The sequence below is a fragment of the Molothrus aeneus genome, chromosome 3 (assembly GCF_037042795.1).
Source record: "Molothrus aeneus isolate 106 chromosome 3, BPBGC_Maene_1.0, whole genome shotgun sequence".
NCBI classification, from domain to species: domain Eukaryota; kingdom Metazoa; phylum Chordata; class Aves; order Passeriformes; family Icteridae; genus Molothrus; species Molothrus aeneus.
The window spans coordinates 72,598,354-72,619,183 of record NC_089648.1 but is presented as its reverse complement, the minus strand read 5'-3'; positions in this window follow the sequence as shown (position 1 = coordinate 72,619,183).

Genomic DNA, 20,830 nt, shown 5'->3' with positions numbered 1-20,830 from the left:
GAACTGCTTGGCATATGGCCCTGAAGGGCAAGCTGTAAATAGTTTGCTCTCTAAAAAATTTGCAGTGTTTTTAGTAATTTTTTTTCACTTTGAGTTCATGGTGGAGTAAAGGATGCACTTTCATTTGCTGAGGGATGAAGCCTCTCAAGGGAATTTTCAAATCTAGTTGAGGCATGCAGCAGGGCTCAGAGCAATCTGCAAGACAGGGGAAAAGCACAACCAGTGAAGGTGAATGAAATAAAATGCTGAATTTGGGAAGGGGGGTTCCAATGCGCAAATACCAAGGAAGCAGCAAAACAACACACCCTCCCAAAAACAAACCAACCAAACAAATAAACAAATAAAAAACAAATCCCACTCCAAATATCCTTAAGCACAAGTTTTTATTAGATAGAAGATGAAATGTGAAATACAAGGGGAAATGCACTAAATAAAAGGGAAAATGCATTCTGGGTTGTATTGGTATCACAAGCTGTGGTTTTGCTCTGCTCTTTGTTGATGAATCTTGGGTTTACACACTAAATCCAGTTTAAGAAAGGTTGGCTGCTGTCCAGGATGGGCAGCTGTGACAGAGATTTAAGAACAATGAGTCAGGAGGATTGGCAGGGAAAAGAGAGGAGTGAGGGGAGAGGAACATGCAACAGTCACTGAATGTGGGATGGAGGACAGCAAGGGACTCCTGTCTGGTTGGTAGCACTAGGCAAAACACGTTTGATGGAACTGCCACAAGCAATATTTGTATGAGATATTAGGAAAATATCATAACTATAGAGTGCTGAAGCTGTGGATTGAGGGTCCTGGAGAGTTCCTGAACCTCTTGCACTGGGGATCATACAGACCAGGTTAGGCAAGTCTTCAGCAGGGAGGGTCTAAATAAGTTTGTTCCTCCCTTAAAAGAGGGCTAAGAAGAGGTAAGTGCTGTCACCTGTGTTGGATGGTGCCTGCATGGGAGGTCAGCATGGGAAGATGCAGCTGGATGACGTTCTCCCCTTCTGTTTGAAAGTTTTCCTCATGCCCAATGGAAGCTTTCTTTTCCAACACTCAGATGTCAGCAGAAGAGATCTGGAAGCAGGAGAAGTACCAGGAGCATGTTTTAAATCCCAGGTTCACAGTCCTGCCCTATGAAATCCTCTTGATGCCAACTCCCTGACTACACTATCAAAGAGCATCTGGGCCTCTCACAGCTCTGTTCCTACACCCACAGGACACTGTCTGTCCTGGGCACCAGCCAGACTCATACCTCAGAAAGACCCTTTCATATATATATATATATATATATACATATATATGTATATATATACACCTCAAAAAAGACCCTTTTAATGTACAGAGTTGTCATTACCAACCTGCTTTGAGTATCTGTTTATGTATCTGCTTACTTTGCTGAACAGAGCCCAGAAGAAGAGTAGCACCAGGAACAGAGTCAAATTTGCCTGAAGGCCTCCCAAGGCACCTGCAGGATTTATCTGGAGTTTCATTAGTAAAAACACCTCCTTCACCTAGGCAGGCTCTAAGCCTCTAATCTGATCCCATCAATAAACTACTATCAAGAATCCTGTATCACAATGCTGAAATTGCTTATTCTGATGCATTTTTACACTGCCCTGTGCCCCCTGGGCAGAGCAGGCTTTCCTGCTGAAAGGTAATCAAGGTTTATGCCAAGGGCTCTGCTGGGAACATGCACACTGGGTAATCCCTGTTGTTAAGCAACAGAAAACAGAACTTCCTGCCCAGCCCATTTAATCCAGAACATGAAATTCATTTTGGATGGTTTCTCTTTCTCAAATCATAATGGATAAAGGAAGAAGTGTTTTATCAGATTGTGTTGAACATCACTCCTACAATTTTTAGAACCAAATGCTGCCATGTTCACAATGGATCTTTTCTTCTTCTTCTTCTTCTTCTTCTTCTTCTTCTTCTTTCTTCTTTCTTCTTTCTTCTTCTTCTTCATGTTTCTTCCCCTTTTTTGTAAATTTTCAGGCTTCTCTAGGGATTCTTTTTAAACTCTAATCCTCTAATCTCAGTGTGATAAAGTCTCTCTTAAAAGCTAGCATTGGAAATGCTCTTAAAAGTTGTTTGGAATGCACACAGGCTTTCAGAAGAAAAAAATTCATGCTTATGTCTTCTTGCTAATTTAGATCATGTTCTCTGTGCAAGGAGGCTTCAGCCAGGATAGCTAAAAATGAATAAGGGAAGTTTATTCTAACCACTGCAAAACTTTCCTCTCTTGTGGTAATTGGAAATTAAATATTTTTTGGGGCAAAAAAGTTGGCTATGTGGAAGAAATAGACAAGATTGGTTTTAATAAGAAGATCTTGTCTTCATATATTATTTTGCACTTTTCAGGGTGCAGAAAATCCATTAATAGTTTAATTTGAATTTCCAGCAGATGTACTTCTTGTCCCATCAAATTTTGGTACTGTCTGAGTTCAGTCAAAGCTCAATGGCTTTGAAAACACTAAAATAATCTTCTCCAGGGACATTGCTATCCTGGCTGCTGCCTGCTCTGGGTCAGCATGTTCTACTCCTTCCCACAGGGAGTCATTAGGGACAATGCTCTGTGCCAGCATCTTGGGGAACAGGACACCTCCCACTCTGGGCTGCTCAAACACATAACTTCTTACCCAGCTGTCTTCCTGGCTAAGGAGATTAGGTATGTTCAAAAGGAGATTCTGGGAAGCAGTGGGTGCAGGTTTGGGACACACAGGCACTGGGATATTTGCTGGTGGGATCCAGGCATTGCTCACAGGCCAGAGGTGTCAGTGAGCTTTGGTGCCAGAGCCAGGATTTTCCCATCTGGCAGGGCACTTGCCACCCCAGCCTGCCACTGGGGGTTGATCATCTCATGAAAAGCCCATTTTCATTAAATAAAAAGAGCCTACTTCAGGCTTATTTTTTGATTTTCAGCAATGGTTTTACCTCCATTTGATTAATGTCACAGCACAAAGCCTTGGATCTAGTCTTGATAAAAGAACACTTTAGAAGATAAGTGAACACACAGAAGACCAAGTTCAAGGTGAAGCAGCCTCTCCTGAGCCTCCAACTGAAGGACCAGAGTGAAAACCAGAGAGCACCTCTGTCTCTAGTCCCTTCCACAGTATTTTTAAAAGTCATCTGGCTGCCCAGGTATGGGGTACCACTGCAAATAAGCAGGCATGTGGCACTCCCTGATATCAGCCTCTGGGCCATGACTGGGACTTGCTCCTGCCCAGGGTTGCAGTGCAAAGGCAGGGGAGAGCCCGGTGCTCCTCCTGTCCCAGCCATCCCCTGTGTCCCTGTCCCTGCAAGCACAGGTGCCTTGGGGAGGCTGAAAATCACACCTGCTCCCAGCACTGGCAGCAGCAATACCCCTGCATCTCTGCTCCAACCACATTGGGCAAGGTTTGTCCAGCTCCTACTGCCCTTTTGTTCCCTCTAACTACAAGGCTTGACCTTTTAAGGGCCAAAGGATCTACAGGCCTTTCTCTGACTTAGGTATTTTTAAGCTTTGAAATTCAGTGGTGATCCTTACCTCCTCCTCATATTTGAGTTCTGTCCTGTTGAGATATGAGGGAGAGCCTGTCCTTCCTTCAACTTCAGTCATCACCTCCTCATTTTAGAGGATAACAGTCTCATAAACAACATAGACACTTATGTTTCAATTTCACAGGGAAGCTTAATTTTTGTGCTGCAACAGCTGAAGATTGAAGGCAGAAGAGGTCCACAATCAATTCATCAATTTGGAAGTGCCTTTACCCACCTTCCCTATGTTTGCAATACTTAGTTAGGCATATTAATAAGTGAATAGAAATCAAACTGTTCTCAGACAGGCTGGGCCATCAGTTCAATAAGAACAAAGTATTTCATTAAAAAGAGCTCAATAAGATGTTCTCAAAAAGAACACTTTAAGACCAATTTAGAAGAAAAAGGGCAACAAACCACTATCCATGCCAATTGCAAACCAAAACCAATCAGAGTTTGCAGAGATACTGGTTTAATCACTAACTGAAAGGACTATTGTTCTGCAAATCTCGAGGCTGTGTTGCTGTTATGGGATCCAGCCCAGTCCCACCACCACAAGTCCCACTCCTGGCATGCTGTCTGTGAGCAAGGGGGGCACGGGGCTTCTTCTTGGCATGGAAAGTGTCACACCTTCCTTCTGTGCCTCCCTGAGCCCAGAAAGTAAAATACTCATCTTCACGGGCAATTTAGCAGGGTGAGAGGCAGCTCTGCCATCTGCATTCATTAGCACTGTGGTCAGTGCACCCCGTTCTGGGCACAAGCAGGTTTCTGTGTGCTGCTTTTTGGGAGGATGCTTTGAGTTGTGAGGCCTTTTCCATAAATAGTCATGGCCAATTCAGCCCTGCCAGACCATTTCTGGTAAATGGGACTCTGGGTTTCCCATATTCCGAGGGGGGAACTGGAGCGTCACATGGGAAAATGCCAGGCACCAGTGGCAAGTCTTTGTGCCACTTGTGTTGGTTTCAGCAGCATCTGTCTGGATTTAAATAAGAGCCTTTCAAGGCCAGAATGTAAATGGAGCATTTATGGCTCCTTTGTCCCAGCACAGTAAATGTTGGGAACTGTAGGTCTGTTGCAGCAGTCTGGCTCGGCTGACGGGTTTTTTGTGCAGCCCAGATTTATGTGACCTTTTGTCCTGAGATCTTCTATCTGTGGCCAATATTTCTGTGTCCCCTGGGACATGGAAAGGCAATACTGCAATGACTCTGCATCCAGAGGTGGCAGCTGGCTCTTGGAGAGCTCTGACAGTTGGAGTTTGGTCGCTGATTTCACTTTGATGCTGCACAAAGCCACCTGTTGGGAGAGACACAGAGCTGCCTGAAGCACATCCCTGTGCAGTAATTAAATGAGTGGGAAAAGCTGTGCCCTCTTGGGACACATTTTATTTTCGCCTGAGATAACTAAAGATAAACTGCAAATTGCCTTACCAGAAAAGAGATCCCTGTTTTTGGCCTCTCCATCCTTGTTCCCATGGATCACAGGGGGACAGCACAATTTCCTACTAAGGTGACAGGGAAAGGCTCTCACCCCCCAGCCTTGACAAGGCTGGTGTTTTCTCATTTTCCTCCTTCCAACCCCATCAGGTTGAAGACATCCATCACTCACAAGCCTAGAGCCTTGTCTCCCAGCCTTATAACCCCATGGGAGTCATGGGGAGGTTTTCCACCTGAAATAACCTCATACTGTTGAGGGTTAGAGCATTCCTGCATACAGAAACTGTGGGTGCAAGTTTTGTGGAGTAGGGGACAAAAGAAGCAGAGAAAATAGGATTTTTCCTCAAGCAAAAGCTCTGACTACTCTCCTACAGAGGATGAATATCAGCTTGGCTTGTCTGTTCCTGAGCACAGACATGGCACCATGATGAGCAATGCTGACAGCTACACACTTGTGCAAGGCATGCATGTCTGGCTGCTGCTGAGGCCTTGGATGCAGGGGGACATGGAGCAGTGTCAGCAGCCTGGTGTTATGTGTCACCTCCAAAAGTAGTCTGGGTCCCACAACTGCTTATTCTATGAATTTAAACCCAAACCTCAGTGTAAACTGCACTTTAGTTGCATTAATGACATTTTCCTTATGCCACTTTCAAAAGATCTCACTTTTCCAATCTGGAAATTATATTTCTAAGTATTAAAACACCTGTTGATATGCTTTCCCTTGGTGTAAATTACCTGTGAAATGAGGTTATTTAACTGGTGTAAAATAATGCTGGCTGTGTGCTTACATCTCAGGAGACAAGAAGTCTGCAGCAGCAAGGATAACAGTGGTTTTTTCATCGGGTGTTGGCACTTTTGGAAATGGTTGGCAGTGTTTGCTTAGAAATTGGAAAGGGATCAAACGATCCAGAACTAATCTAATTTGCATGGATATTTTACCTTAAATGCCACCTTGAACAAAATTACAATTCTGCAGAAATTTTAGGAAGGCAGATAAGACTGAGGAAATGAAGACAAACAGAAAACAATACATATCTTAAGAAGGTTGAATCATCCTCTGGGAGTTCTGGTCTCTCCCTCTACAGAGAGCTTGGCAGTACTCAGGTGACCAGCTATGACTGTACACCTTTGAGCACCCAGTGTGTCACTGCTGCTTTCTGAGCATGAATGGCAATTGCTCCTCACTCTCTTGAATCCAGTGTCTGATGGTGATGCACTGGCTGTCCCTTAGTTCAGTGCTGTGTGATGTTAATAAGACTTGGCTTAATAAGTCCAAATTGAAAGTTCAAACAGTTAAAGAGGAGGAAATGAGGCCCATTTGAAGGCAGGTAGCATATTTGAAAAGTCATGACAACACCAGAAACTTACAGGAGGCAAAAGGGAAAAAAAAACAGAGGATAAAGCTTGTTAAAGTAGAGGGTTAGTCAAGGTGAAGGCAGTCAAACTGCAGTCTGCCTGATTCAGCCCCTCCTAGAAAAGAAGGATTAGAGAAGAGTTAATCCTCTCACTGCTTTTTGAGTTGCAAAATAAGTTCTTATTTGCTTTCAGGTAGGAATGGGACTTGGCTGTATTCCTGAAGAAGAATACAGCAGAAAAGAGGAAATATTGCAGCTTTGCTGAGCTGCTCAGGGCTACTAGGCATAAGGGTGACTGCAGATGCATGTCTGCTGCATGTCTGCTCCATGTCTGCTGCATGTCTGCTGCATGTCTGCTGCATGTCTGCTGCACGTCTGCTGCACATTGCCTCCAGAGAGCTGATGCCTCAGTGTTGCAGGATGTTGTGTTTCAAAAAGGGCTGTGTGACACAGGAGCCCAGCCATCTCTGATCATCCCCAGAGATGCTAAAAAATTAAACTTCAGTTTTAAAAGAAAGAATCTGTCTATGAGGAAGAAGGTTCAATGAACAAATTACTACATGTTATACTGCCAAAGTCTGTTTATGGTTATCTGCGGAAAAATGAATGACCTCACCAACATTTGCAATTGCAGATCATGAAGAAAACATCTCAGGATATGATATCCTTAAAGGAAAATCTGGCAATTGCCCAACAGGAATGTCTAATCATTTGGGCCCACAAAAACTCCATAGAGTAAATTTTCTGGGAAAAAAGGGAAAAATTAATCTATAAAAAATTTATCCAGTTTTACCTGCTTCTGCTGTGACTAATATCAAGCAGTGCTCTATTCCTCCTGCAGCCAAAGAAAGGGTAAATGAATTAATTAAGAATTTAGAACAAAGGGGAATATATTTAGGACACATTCCCCATAAAATAATCCTGTTTGGCTGCTAAGAGAACCAGATGGGACCTGGCACTTAGCAACTGATCATCAACAACTTAATGCTAACACAGAACCACTCACTGCAGCTGTCCCAAATATTGCAAATCTCACTGCTGCCCTGCAAGCAGCTGCACATGCATGGATGGCATTTTTTAATATTAAAGACATGTTCATGGTTCTGCCTCAGGAAGAAGACAAACCCACATTTGCATTCATTTGTGAGGGAACACAATACACCTTTAATTGCCTGCCCCAAGGGTACAACTATTTACCTACCACAGCACACAATGCTTTAGTTGAACTCCTTCAACAAATTAAAATCCTGGAAGGAGTACAAATCTATCAATACACTGATGATGTGTTGACAGAAGGTGAAGAGGGAGATGCAGTAAGAACAACAGCACAGGATATATGGAATAAATTAAATGACAAGGGGATAGAAATGCTCCTACTAAATGACAACACCCTTCTAAAGAGGTAAAATTCCCAGGAACCTGGTGGGTTGCTGGTCAGGCTGCAATCCCAGATGGAACAATTACAAAATTGGATGCTATAGCCACTCCTACTACTAAAAAGGAACTTCAAAAGATTGTGGGTACTTTAGGATACTGGAGAAATGTTTCTGAATTTTTTCTCATAGAAAGACCATTGCACACATTAATGAGGAAAAAACAGACCTGGGAGTGAAAAAACAGGCCTGATAGTCACAAACAGACTTTGCAAACATTGATAGAAGAGTTAAAAACAGATCAAGCACTAGCTCCTGTTCATTCCAGTGATCCTATAATAGTTAAATGGGGTTTTTCTGAATATGGGACTTATTGTAATATGTTCCAGAAAAGTCCACATGTACCCAAACAACCATTAAGGTTGAGTTCCACAGGATTGAAGGATACTGATATGAAATACATTGATTGGGAAAAGGGATTATTATCTCTGACCTGAGCTCTTAAACAAGCAGAAAAATTCAACAGCATCAACCTGTGCAAGTCCAAGGACCTTTTACCTGTCAGTTAGTATTAAGAAGGGCAATGCTTCACCAGATGGAATTGCACAAAGACCAACAGTACACAGAAGGTTCGTCTCAAGGATCAGATGGATATAACTGAAGGGACAACAAAACCTGCAAAATTACATAGCTGTGACCCCAGATAGCTTTGCAACAGCCGTGTAAACCTAGTCCTGTACTTGATGCTCCTGCATTTACATTACTCTCTGAAGTTAAAGATGTCTGGTTTGTTGGTATGTCAGCCAAACATATTGATGGTAAATGGAAGTACAGACCAGTTGCTTTTAACATTCAGACAGGAATGGAAGCAATAGAAGAAAGAATGGGAAGTGCACAGGTGGGAATGTTAAAAGCTGTATTGCTGGCAGGAAGAGAGAAAGCAAAGCAATATAAGTTGACTCTTATGCAATCTGTGCCAGTGGTTGTGTCAATGGAAAACAATAGTGTGGTAGGTAAATGGAAAAGAGGCGTGGCAGGAGGAAGATTGGAAGTGATGTGTTTACAGGCTCAAACCCAACCAATCCACATAGAATGGGTCCAAGCTCATGCCAATGGTCAAGCCTTCCAGGACAACCTGAAGGTGTTCCAACCTGTCAAGGTCAAACTCCCCCAGCTGGGATTGTACCTATGACTCTAATGGACACTTGAGGACCATTAGCCTGGGTGGCTACAGACTCTAATGGCCACCAACACAGAATCAGTTCATGGATAATTCCCACCTTCTGAACTAAGGAAATTAACCTATCCTATCCAGCACAGGTGCCAAGATACATATTGTTTTATTTTACAGATCAATGGCTGCTCCTGGTCATCATCCTGACGGCAAGATCTGGAGCATTCCAGTGGAAAATATCCTTCAAACAGCCTGGAGGCTGCTGAAGTGTGGACTTGCAAACACAACAGATCTCATGGGCCAGCAGGTACCTGCCTACAAGTGTCCCTCTACAACTTGGAGGTGGTGTTGTCGTGCAGCAGCACCTCTGGGAATGAACATTGCCCTGGTTAAAAACTATTGGAACATCCTGATCTACACCAACTGGTACAACTGAAGAAGGACAATCGAAAATTATTAATCACTGTCCATCATGATATGGAAAAATACACTGTTGTCCTAGAGAGAGTGAGAAGGGATAGAGAATGTTACTGTATGATGACTTGTTTGGATGATCCCCAACCACGATGGGCATTCTGAATTTATTGTTACACCCTGTTATTCTAATATTATTATTAATCAGAATCTGGTTTCTATAATATTTTTTTACATATTTTATATGTAAGAGTGTGGTACTTAATACAACAAATGAGGATACTAATGAGTCCAGAAGTACATAAATTAAAATAATAACAGTGTTTCTTGCCAGAATCAATAGCTAATTCTATAGTATGTTCCATTTAATATTATTAACTAAATTCTAACTGATTTTTATAATCATTTTCTATGTAAAAGTATAAGGTATGATTATAATATAGCTAACACTATTTCAAACTATCTACCGATAAAATAGTAAAACCTAGGATACTGATGAATCTCAACATATTTAACAAGACTGGGGTTTTGAGGATGCTCAACAAGGATTCTCCTCAAGGTTAAGAGAAAGAGGCCTGCCCATGAGTGTTGATATTGGTGAGTTACATCAATCTCTACTTAAAAGTAGTTTCTTATTGTCAGCATTAATATAATTGCTTTAATATGGTCCATCTATTATACTATACATTACTAGTACTTTTAGCTTTTATGCTATATAGTGAATAATCCCAGTTAAGATATTTTTTCTAGTAATTTTTCATAATAAATAATTAATTTTATGTAAATGCATCTGATTGGACATCTTTCAATTGGGGTGGGAGAGGGGGAAGTTACGTAAAGTGTTGACAAACTGAGAGGCTGAGATTGGCTCCAGCTGACCCCAGGCTCCTCTCTGAGGAGGAGTTAAGAAGGCAGGGGAGTCCTCTCTGCACCTCGTGGCTCAGCAGTGGTGCTGTGGTGAGAGCAGCACAGTCCCTCAAACTGGTTGCAGGTGGGTATCAAGATGGGTTTTTTGGGTGGTCTGGGCTCAAGGTTTTCCATTCACACAACACCAAATATCACCTCTGGCTCACAGCTGACTCTGGGCTGCAGTGTGGGCACGGTATGAGGAGCCAGAGGATGGTATTGCATTTGTTTAAATTGCAGTGGGGATTCTGCTGCTGAGTAGCAGCTAGCATTCAAACTGTTGGTCTCAGTATTTCAGAAAGAGTTCATTGTTGTGCTTCTTCCTTTTCCTAATTTAGATGGCTGCAGGGTGCTAAAGAGCAGCTCATTGGTGTCCCTGCAGCTCACCAGCTCCAGCCTGCCCAGCATCCTCAGCTTTAGAGCTTCAGGCACTGGCATGGGTGCAAGATCTGTCACTCACCACATGCTGCAGAGAACAATGGAGACCTCAGCACAAGAGGAGCCAAAGATGCCTGGAAAACAGCTGCTCCTTGTTCAAACATGCAGGCTGCATCCATGCAAGAAGTCAGACCAGCCAAGAAGAGAGTTTTGAGAAAAGGGCAGGATTGGCATTAATCTTTATCTAATAGTGAGGCTTCCTGCTTTCTTCTGAGCTCAAATTCAGCATTAATTAAATTGCTCACCTTTCTCCACAGAAATAAGTATACTGATATACAGCATGGGATTTGAGTGTAAGCTGACAGGCCATGGTTGCTTGGGTGAAAGGTGGAGAGACATGTGATGACAAACAGCCTTTGCATGCAGGACAAAAATCTGGGTAATACTGGGGAGCCACAATGATGACCAAAATTATGTGTAAAACCCCAGGTTCCATCCTGCACTCAGTCCTCTTGGCTTCCACAGAAATACTCCAGTACTGGTGGGCACCAAGTCTTGTGGGAATTCACTGCTCTTCTTCCAGCTCTTTGGGAAGCTGGGTTGATAAGAGATTACCTTCAACAGAGGCCATCACAACACCTCGATATGTGACTGTTCCCCCACTGTGGGCTAAGAGTGCAGACACCACAACCTCCCTGGGCAACCTGTGCCAATGCTCAGTCATCTTCACAGTAAAAAAGTGTTTCCTAATATTCAGAAGGAACCTTCTGTGTTTCAGTTGGTCCCCATTGCCTCTTGTCCTGTCACTGGAAACCACCAAAAAGAGTCTGGCTCTAACTTGATGGCAGCCTTACTTCAGGTATTTATGTGCATTGAGGAAATTCCCTTTGAACTTTCTCTCCACACTGAAAAGTCCCAGTCCTTCCTCACAGGAGAGATTCTCCAACCCTCAATCTTTTTCATCAGCTTTTTCCAGAGTCTTTCTGGTATGTCCATGTCTCTCTTATATTGCGAAGCCCACACCTGGACTCAACACTCCAGCTGTGCCCTCACAAGTGCTGAGTACACTGGAAGGAGCTTGACCTGCTGGCAGTTCTTTGTCCAATGCAGTCTATGGTACCATTTGCCTTCTTTCTCAAAAAGGCACACTCCTGACTCGTGTGCTACTTGGTGTCCAGCAGGACCCCCAGATCATTTTCTGACAAGGTGCTTTCCAATGGGGTACCCCAGCATATTCTGGTGCACGGGGCTGTCCCTCCTCAGGTGCAGGATTTCACATTTGCCCTTGTTGAACTTCATGAGGTTCCAGTTGGTCCATTTCTCCAACCTGTTGAGGTCTCTGGATGTCAGTGTGGCCCTGTGCTATCAGCCTCTCCTCACAGTTTTGTATCATGTGCAGACTTGCTGAGGGTACACACTTCCCCCTCATCCAGACCACCACTGAAGATGTTAAACAGGACTGGACCCAGTGTAGACCCCAAACTCCCAGTCACAGGCTTCCACCTAAACTGTGTCACCACCCTCTGGACTCAGCCATTCAGTTTTCAATCGCCCTTACTGTCTGCTCAACTTACCCACACATCAAGAGCTTGTCTATGGGCATCTAATGTGAGATAGCATTGAAGTCCTCAGAGACATCTAGGTAGGAACTATCCACTCCTCTTCCTCCGTGTCCAGGCCAGTCATTTCTTCATAGGAGATTGTAAAATTGGTCAAGCATGGCTTCCCCTTAGTGAAACTGCGCTGACTGCTCCTAGTGGCTTTCCTGTCATTTATGTACCTGGAAATGGTTTTCAAGGATAAAGTTGAGGCTCATCAATTTGTAGTTCTTTGGGTTATCCTTCTTGTCCTTCCTGAAGATAGGAGCAACATTTGTTTCCTCCAGACTTTGGGTGCTTACTCCTCTTATTTTATGGGAAAATGTGTCAGTCCTTAAAAGATGTGGTAAAACAGCATCATCACTGAAAAGACTGCATGTGAGAGAGAGAGACTTTTCCTGGCCTGGCTGTGCTGGCAAATACTTCAGAGATAAAGGGTGTCTTGGAAACCAGAGGATTATTTTTGATGCTAACCTGTGTTTCAAGTCCATCCATGGATTCACAAATAACCTCTGGCACGCCTCTGCTTGGTGATCTTGTGGGCTATAACAAATTTGTGAGTGCAAAGACAGGGAAAAAGAAGTTCAAGTCCCTGTGGACATCTCTCCATAATGATTCACTCCTGGCATGACAGGGAGCTTGTAGCACTCTCCATGACTGATCTGTGCTCAAGAGTGCCAGCTCTGCAGTGAACTGTGTCAACCATTCCCTAAATGGCAGAGGAAATGCCCTAATACTCATCCATATGGTAAAGGAATTAAGGACATCAACAACAAAAAGATAATTAGGGAAAGATATCCAATAGAGATGCAAATTAACCTCCCTCCACAAAGCCCTTTATAAATCCTGGGATTTTGTGCATTTATTACTTCTATTAAATGTGACATATTTAAAGCTTCCCTTTGCCAAAAGTGCTCTTTCACTCTGACCTCACTTAGCTAGTTCATGAACAAAAAGGCAGATTAAAGGGGAGATAAATACAATTTATTAAACACTTGGGACCACTGGAAAAAATACCATGTATAAAGCCTTCATGAAACATACAGTATTCTTAAACATTTTATTTTGCTGAAGATTTTTAACTATTAATTACCAGTAACATTCCAAAGTTCAATGTTTCTCTATCAACCATTCCCTTGCTTGCTAGGAGCTTAACCTCCTCACCACCTTTGCTGCTTCTCTTGTTTCCTCTTTGCATCCAAACTTGTACCAACCACTGCTTGATCTAGGTGGAAAAAAAGCACTAAATATACCTTGGCTCTAGGCTACAGCTCAACAAAAAAAAGGGCTTTTTAAAAAAAAATTGGATGAGGTGTTTGCCTAACATGGAAGGTCCCTGGCAGGCCAGCACACAGCCAGTGCAGTTTTTTGGTATCCAACATGTAAGGTGAAGCTCAGGGTGGAGGTCATTTGGGGCTGGGTCAGCATACTGGGAAGCAGGTTTTGCAGAGTGGAAGTGGTGGGCTAAGTCCGTAGCAGCTGATTTCTGACTGACTTCAAGCAGGGGTGGAAACTCTTCCCTTCTTCTTCTGCCCCTCTGGGGCTTTTTCTCATTTCCAACAGTTGTCATTTGCTGCTGCAGGGCATCTGGGTTTTAGCAGGAACATCCTGTCCTTATTTGCAGCTGGAGCTGAGCGAGTATTTTGTCGGTGGAAATCTCTGGGGAGGCAGTGCCACCACACGGTGCATGTCCAGCAGGAGCACAGCAATCCCACCTGCCACCCCATGTGTCAGACAGCTCTGGTGGCTGCAGGCCAGCATCCTCAGCAGGTGTGGAGTTACTGACACAGCTGAATGCCAGGAGACCTTGGTGCTCACTGGACAGCATAAGGTTCCAGCACTTGGTGTATCCATGGCAGGACACGGAGCTTGGATGGATCCAGCACTGCTGTATGTAAGTGGAGACAACACCCTAAAATAGCCGGGGGCAATCATGGAAAGCATATTCTGCATGGAAGACAGTCAGACACGTTTCCTCCCACGTGCAGTGGGAGTTGTCATGGCTGTCTGGACCAACATTTCAGCCTTCAGGAGATATGAGGCAATCTGGTGCAGCTGTATCCTCTTTCACTGCGAGCTACATGATGTCATACCCAGCCTCTGCTGCCAGGGCCTCACATCACACTTGGGCACTTGCTGCTGCTGAGGAGCTGTGTGATAACCTGCCAATCTGCAGTCATGTGTCAGAGGATCTTAATGGGTGCAAATTGGGAGCAACTCCATAAAAGTTAATTACACTGGTGGAAAACATGGGCAGTGAGCCTTCTGTGCACTTATCAGTGAGGCTGGGCCTATTAGTCATGATTTACTCAAAACTGAACAGAGAACAACAAATGTCTGGCTGGCACTATTGAAGTAACTGCTTCAAGTTAACATTTATGGGAAATGGTCTGTGTAATGGGAAACAGCTCTTTCCTTCTGAGCTCATGTGCTGCTTAAGAGTTTACTTTCTTCTGCATGTCCTTGCCAGTCATCTTTTGTTATGTTGAGAACGTCTTGATTTTATTAACATCCTTTGGGAAGTTAAGGTTACTTTGGGAATTAATTTATTTCAAAATCATCCTCCTTAAGATGGAATATATGTAAAAAACTCATGTAGCATAGCAAGAAAAGAGGGAGTTCTGAGAACCGCCATGTTCTTCCCTCACTGCAAAGCTGCAGTCCCCAAGCTTGGCTCGGACCTTTAGGGAAAGTCAATCTGCACCAGCCCAGGGTGCCAGCACCAAAAGGACTTTTTCAGTGATGCCATAATGGACCTTTTTGGTAGATCCCTTGGGGTGTATTAGATTGAAATTACACTGAATGACTGGTATATACATATCTATTTTTAAGGGTTATTTTAGAACAATTTGGTTGCAATGAAAAGGAGGTGTGTAGCCATTTTTGTTATTCTCTGTAGAAATGTAACAATACAAAAGTATAAAAGCATCACTTAAGAAAATATATAAGGAAAAGTAAGACAGAAAAAAAGGAAAAGAGTAGACAGTAGAGACGAAAGGTATCATGTGGCAGTCATATTTTCTGGAAAAATCCCTTTGCCCAGGATTTCTCTCCTGGGAAGCTGAGAAGCCTCAGAGAAAAAAGAAAACAATATTATCTCATGTGCTTCTCCTGTGTTTTGCTGCTTTGGAATGTGGTTGGAGATTGTTTATCCAACAGGTGATTGTTTCATTGGTTCCTGGTGTGTTTTCACTCATTGGCCAATTACGGCCAAGCTGTGTCGAGGCTCTAGAAAGTCACGAGATTCATTAGTACCTTTCTAGCCTTCTTTCTAGCATTCTGTCTGTATCCTTTCTGTATTCTTTAGTATAGTTTAGTATAGTATTCTTTAATATAATATAGTATAATAAAGTAATAAATTAGCCTTCTAAGAACATGGAGTCAGATGCATCATTCCTTCCATTGTCGGGGGTCTCTGAAAATACAAGAGTATCATAACCCAAGGATCTAGCAATGAGACTTCATTATTGCAAAGTGATGGCTGCAGTCTTGATCCATCGAGGGTGGATCTGCTTCTTATCTGCTTTTTCTCTTAATTGGCTCAAAAATCAGGGAGTTGCTAAACAAAGGTTGGTTTGCAACAGTCATCCTCCAGTGGTGGGTGTGCACCTGGGCTGTGCTTGTGCACATCAGAGGTTTCAGCACCACACACCCAGCAGGTCTCCTTCTCCCCTTCAGCTGGGGGTGCAAACCTGGGCTCAGCAAAGCACACCCTGCTGCTTTTACCAATGGTCGACTGTTTGAATCATTAACCCTTAACATTTCAGTCTCTCACAGACGCCAAGGTGGTTGGTGGTCCCTGGCACACATCTGGTCCTGATGATGTCCCCTGGTCTGGGGGCCAGCTCACACCATGGACCACTCCTAGAGCAGTGTGATCCCCCTGTGCCACTGGTCTCAGTGCTGGACGTCCTGCAGGGAATCAGCTACCAGTAGGGTTGTCAGTGCTTTTTAATAAACACCTGAGCGTGTCCTGGGCCAGCAGAAATGATGTGAGTAGGCTGTGGCAAGAAGAGGTTGGCAGCACTGCTGGGAACCAAGAGGGATCATTCCTCCCACGGCAGGAGGGCAAGAAGCTCCTGCTGCCCACAGCCCATCCCAGCCCAGCACCACTGAGCCTTACAGCACTGTCAGGCTTTCCTAGACTGAGGCTTAGATTTCACCATCCCAGGTGGGAGTTCTAGAGAATGTAGTGTTGGAATGATGTTCCCCAGGAGAGGGCAACCAGACCTGCTGAAGAATGTGGCCATGAAAAGGGGGCAGGAAGCAGGAGTCACAGCAGGGATGTTGAAGGAGAACACATTTGTTAGGTGGTGATTAGGTGGTGCCACCCTCTGTGCCAGCACCTCTGCCGGGACACCCATTGCCATGGTCCCCAGGACACGGCAGCCGTGGCATTTGCTATCCCAGGGATGTGCTGATGCACCCTGGCTGTTCAGTGCTCCCCAGCTCTGGGCTGATGTGCGGGCCCAGGCCAGTCATGGAGCTGAGGGTTTTGTTAACATCAGGGTTTTGTTAGCACATTCATCTCAGCCTGACCTTTTGTCTTTTAAATCCCGGTGGCAGAGGAGTTACTCAGATTAGGAACTTAATTGGCTGATTGAAGCAAAGGTTTCTGCAAGGTTTCATTATCAACAGAAATTTCAGCTTATTGAAGCAATTTTTGGAGTCTTTTAACCTTACTCTAAACCCAGCAGTTTTACCCTGAAGAGCAGGGAAACATTTGGAAACCTATTAGACTCTCTACTGTTAGCTATTCCTATGGGAAAATGGAAGGTGGCTGTAGGAGCAAATGAACAGTAGTGATACCCAGCAAGTCACTCCCTGCCATTTTTACTGCACAACAGTGCAGATCACACAAGTACTGTGTCTGTACACATGAAACTCAGCACCTGGACTCTGGTGTTCCCCCAGCTTCTGTAATGAGAAATATCTCAACACTCCCAAATACTTCAATTAAATGCCAATCCTTCCTATACAACATGAAGGCAATGTCAAATAATCACTTGAGGTACAAAAGCCCCAGGGTAGTAATCCCTTTAAGATCAAAATATCCGTGGAAATTTTTTTTAAAGCAAGCACAGGTTTCAGGTTCGGGTGAATTTATTTCACTGGGGTGTCAGAAAGGCAGTAGTTAAGTATCAGTGTGGCAGCTCATGTGTGCTGAACTAGAGAGGGCAAGAAGCTCCTTCTGCCCACAGCCCAGCCCAGCCCAGCACCACATGGCCACACGAGCAGCTGCTTATTGCAGGTCAGTGGAACAAACTGTGCTAAACACATGTCTGGGGAGAAGGTGTCCAGGGCTGTGTTTTATGTTCCAGGCCAGCACTCAGGCAGGTGGTGGGGGAAACGTGCACAGCTGTGCCTCCCTTAGGGGAGACAGACCTGTGCCTCCCTCTCAGTGGGTAGATGCTCTAAGTGTTCACCCCAATGCTTCTATAGCCCTCCCAGGGTTAACACTCATGAAGCAATTTTTAGACTCCCTGTGAAAATGTACTTTTGTCACAAGGCCAGCACCTGGTAGAGAGAGACAGACCTCTGTTCCACAGGAGATGAACCTTCATGGCTTGAGAGGAGCCAAGTCCCTCCTGGGACAAGCCACTGTCTCTCCATTTCCCCTTGTGTACCCACTGCCAGCGCATGCTTAGGCCAGCTCATCTGTTAGCAAATGACCCCGAGCACATGTGCAGAACAGGACCAAAATAACACTCATGGCATGATTCCAGCTGATGGGTCCCAGCCTGGAACAGCCTCCTGAGAGCCAGCTGCCTCCTCTGCTAACAGCCCAGGGACACCCACCCTGACTCTTGGGAGAAAGGCTCCTTGGGCAGGATCCCTTTCACCCAAGTTTAGATGCTCCCAGCCTGCAGCTGAGCAAGCTAGCCACAGTCCCTTGGAGAGGAGATCAGGCACTTCCAGAGGCCTTGTCACCTCACCCTGGGTTACATGGAGGTCAGATGAAACAGCCTGGAAACACCAGTTGTTTCACAGACTATAAAAAGGTTCTCAGCTGCCAGCTCTGGGATGAGATGCACCATCCTTGAGGTTTGGTTCCTTTGCCTAAGCGCAGATGTCCAATATCTGCTTGGCCTGCAGCTGCTGGCCCCCAGGTCTGTCTTGTTGCCAGATCCAGGCTGATCACCACGTGCCACAGCCCCTCCAGAGCAGGACACTGGTGGCCAAGAGTTGTGCAGGTCTTGCTCAGCATCCTCCTGCACTGAGCTATTGGAGGAAAGATGTTGTGCCCAGTGACCAGCTGCAGATGGGCACTGACAGTTCATGGCAAAACGTACAGAATTGCCCACAATATTTCAGTACTGGCAGTTTATACATCAGGCTTTTTCCTTTTTTTTAAATTTTCTTGCTTTCTTTTTTTTTTCTATTATCATACACACAAATTTCAGAAGATGTGGGGTTTGTCTGCTTCTGATTAATAAACCAAAAGGAACAACTTTGACATCCAAGTGATTTCTATGCTGATTCCCAAACCATTCTTTCAAGCTTTGAGACCATAAAGCCTTCTCACCCACAGTTCTAAGAAAAAATATAAGTAGAACTTCCTACAACTACTTCATATGAAGACTCATGAGCTGTTTGAGTTGAAGCATTCTTACTATCTCAAGTGGAGCCAAATAATGGGGCACGTGAAATGTTATCCTGAACAATTAAAACCTGGCAAAGTTTAAGGAACTGAAAACAGGAAAGAAAAACACAAAGGAAATGGCTAGATGTATTTATCTGCATCAGGAATAATTTGCCACTTAATTCTAATAAGGATCATGTTCATATTGGTTTAGCCAGGTGCCAAATGGGATTATTGTCTCATTTGTGACATGTAATCAATAGGGAAATAATAGCAGGAAGCGTGCTGTGATTAGAAACAACTCAGATCCCAGGAATCTTCGCTTCTATTCCTACTCCACGACCTCACTTCTCGCTCTGCCTGCTGTTCCCCCTCCCTCCCACACCCGTAACGGGGTGCGGTGACAGCGCCCGTCGCCACCGGTGACCTGGCAGGTTCTGGGTTCAGTCCCTGCCCTCGCTTTCCCTTTCGGAGCAGCGCATAGTCACAGTGCCGGCGGTGCCCGGTTAGTCAGCATTCCCTCAGGCTGCGAGCATTCCCGCAGTCCTGGTGTTCCCAAGGAGCGGGGCTGCGGCCGTCACTGCGGGCCTGTGGGGCCGCAGCGGGAACGCGGCCCCGGCTCTGCCGCTCCTCGGCCGTGCCGGGGGACAGCGGCTCCGCTCGGCTGGGCTGGGCTGGGCTCGGCTCCGCTCGGCTCCGCTCGGCTCCGCTCGGCTCGGCTCGGCTCGGCTCGGCTCCGCTCGGCTCGGCTCGGCCGGGCTCGGCTGGGCTCGGCTCGGTTCTGCTCGGCTCCGCTCGGCTCGGCTCGGCTCCGCTCGGCTCGGCTGGGCTCGGCTCCGCTCGGCTCGGCTTGGCTCGGTTCTGCTCGGCTCAGCTCGGCTGGCCTCACAGGGCAGCCGCTCCTGACGCTGCAAAACCGCAGGGAAAGAGGCCTATCCCATATCTATAGCCAGTACCTGTTTGTCGGAATTCAGGACGTCCCTCCGGCTGTCCTGGATTGCCAGGTCCCCTGCCAGGGGGCTCAGAGACCCTGGCACAGAGCACAGGGGCACAAGACCCCTGTGACTTTGATTATGACCCATGGAGCAAGTGACCAACCTTGTATGAGGATCTGCTAGCCACAAAAGTAGAATAATAATAATTAGTGTAACAATTAGTATATATAAGTAGAATAATAATTAGTTTGTCACAGGGAGGAAAAATAGATTTTTTGGAGTTTTTAGAATCGGGGTTCAGGGGGCAAGATGGAAGAATCTGGGTGTGTCCAGCCTTTCTCCTTCTCCTTGGCCTCCATCTTCTGCTGTGATGTTGGCACTTACAGATTGGTTTAGAGTAGAAGCTCACTGTCTAACACAGGTGATAGGTATTGGGAAGTCATTGTAAACATTGTAGGTGTAGTTTTTAGTATAAAAAGATAACACCGCCCCGGGGGCAGGCAGAGTGCCTCTGAGCAGACCTCGGCAGGCCAGGAGAAAGAGTTTTATAGATAAGAAACAATAAACAAACTTGAGAATGAGAAATGAAGAGCTCTGACTCCTTCTTCGAGCACCAGGCTGGGAAAAGAGACTTTCAAATGCATCCTGGGGACACAGTGACCAGCTAAAGCCCTGAGACCTGTTCTTTTAACAAACCACAAGGCCTGCAGTGCTTCATCCTGGGGAAAGCCACACTGGCAGCTTTCTGGTGTCTGTGCCTCTCCAGGCATCTCTGGGTTTTGCTGTCTCAAGTGGTTCATGAGTTCAGGAAAAAGTTTCACTAAAAAGTTTTGTCTTACAGTGTTCTGACACCAATCCAGTTGAAGTTTTATTTGTCCTGATTCTGAGCAGGCTGTGGTGACTGAATGGTGACTGGTTCAGGGACTTGAGACTGATGGGGGAAAGATGATTTTTAAAGTAATTTAGAGTTTGAACCTGTTTTTCTGACATAATAAAGAAAACACTTAAGCTTTTCCTCTTTTATTTTTAAAGGTCAGTCATTTCCTTTTTATATTTTATTGGGAAAAATAGGAGGAAACCCAGATTCTCACACCCTTAGTGTTGGGAAAATTCTTTAGCAATCCTAACAAACATTGTTTTTCTCACAAATATAGTTACATATTTTAAAATTCAATAGAAA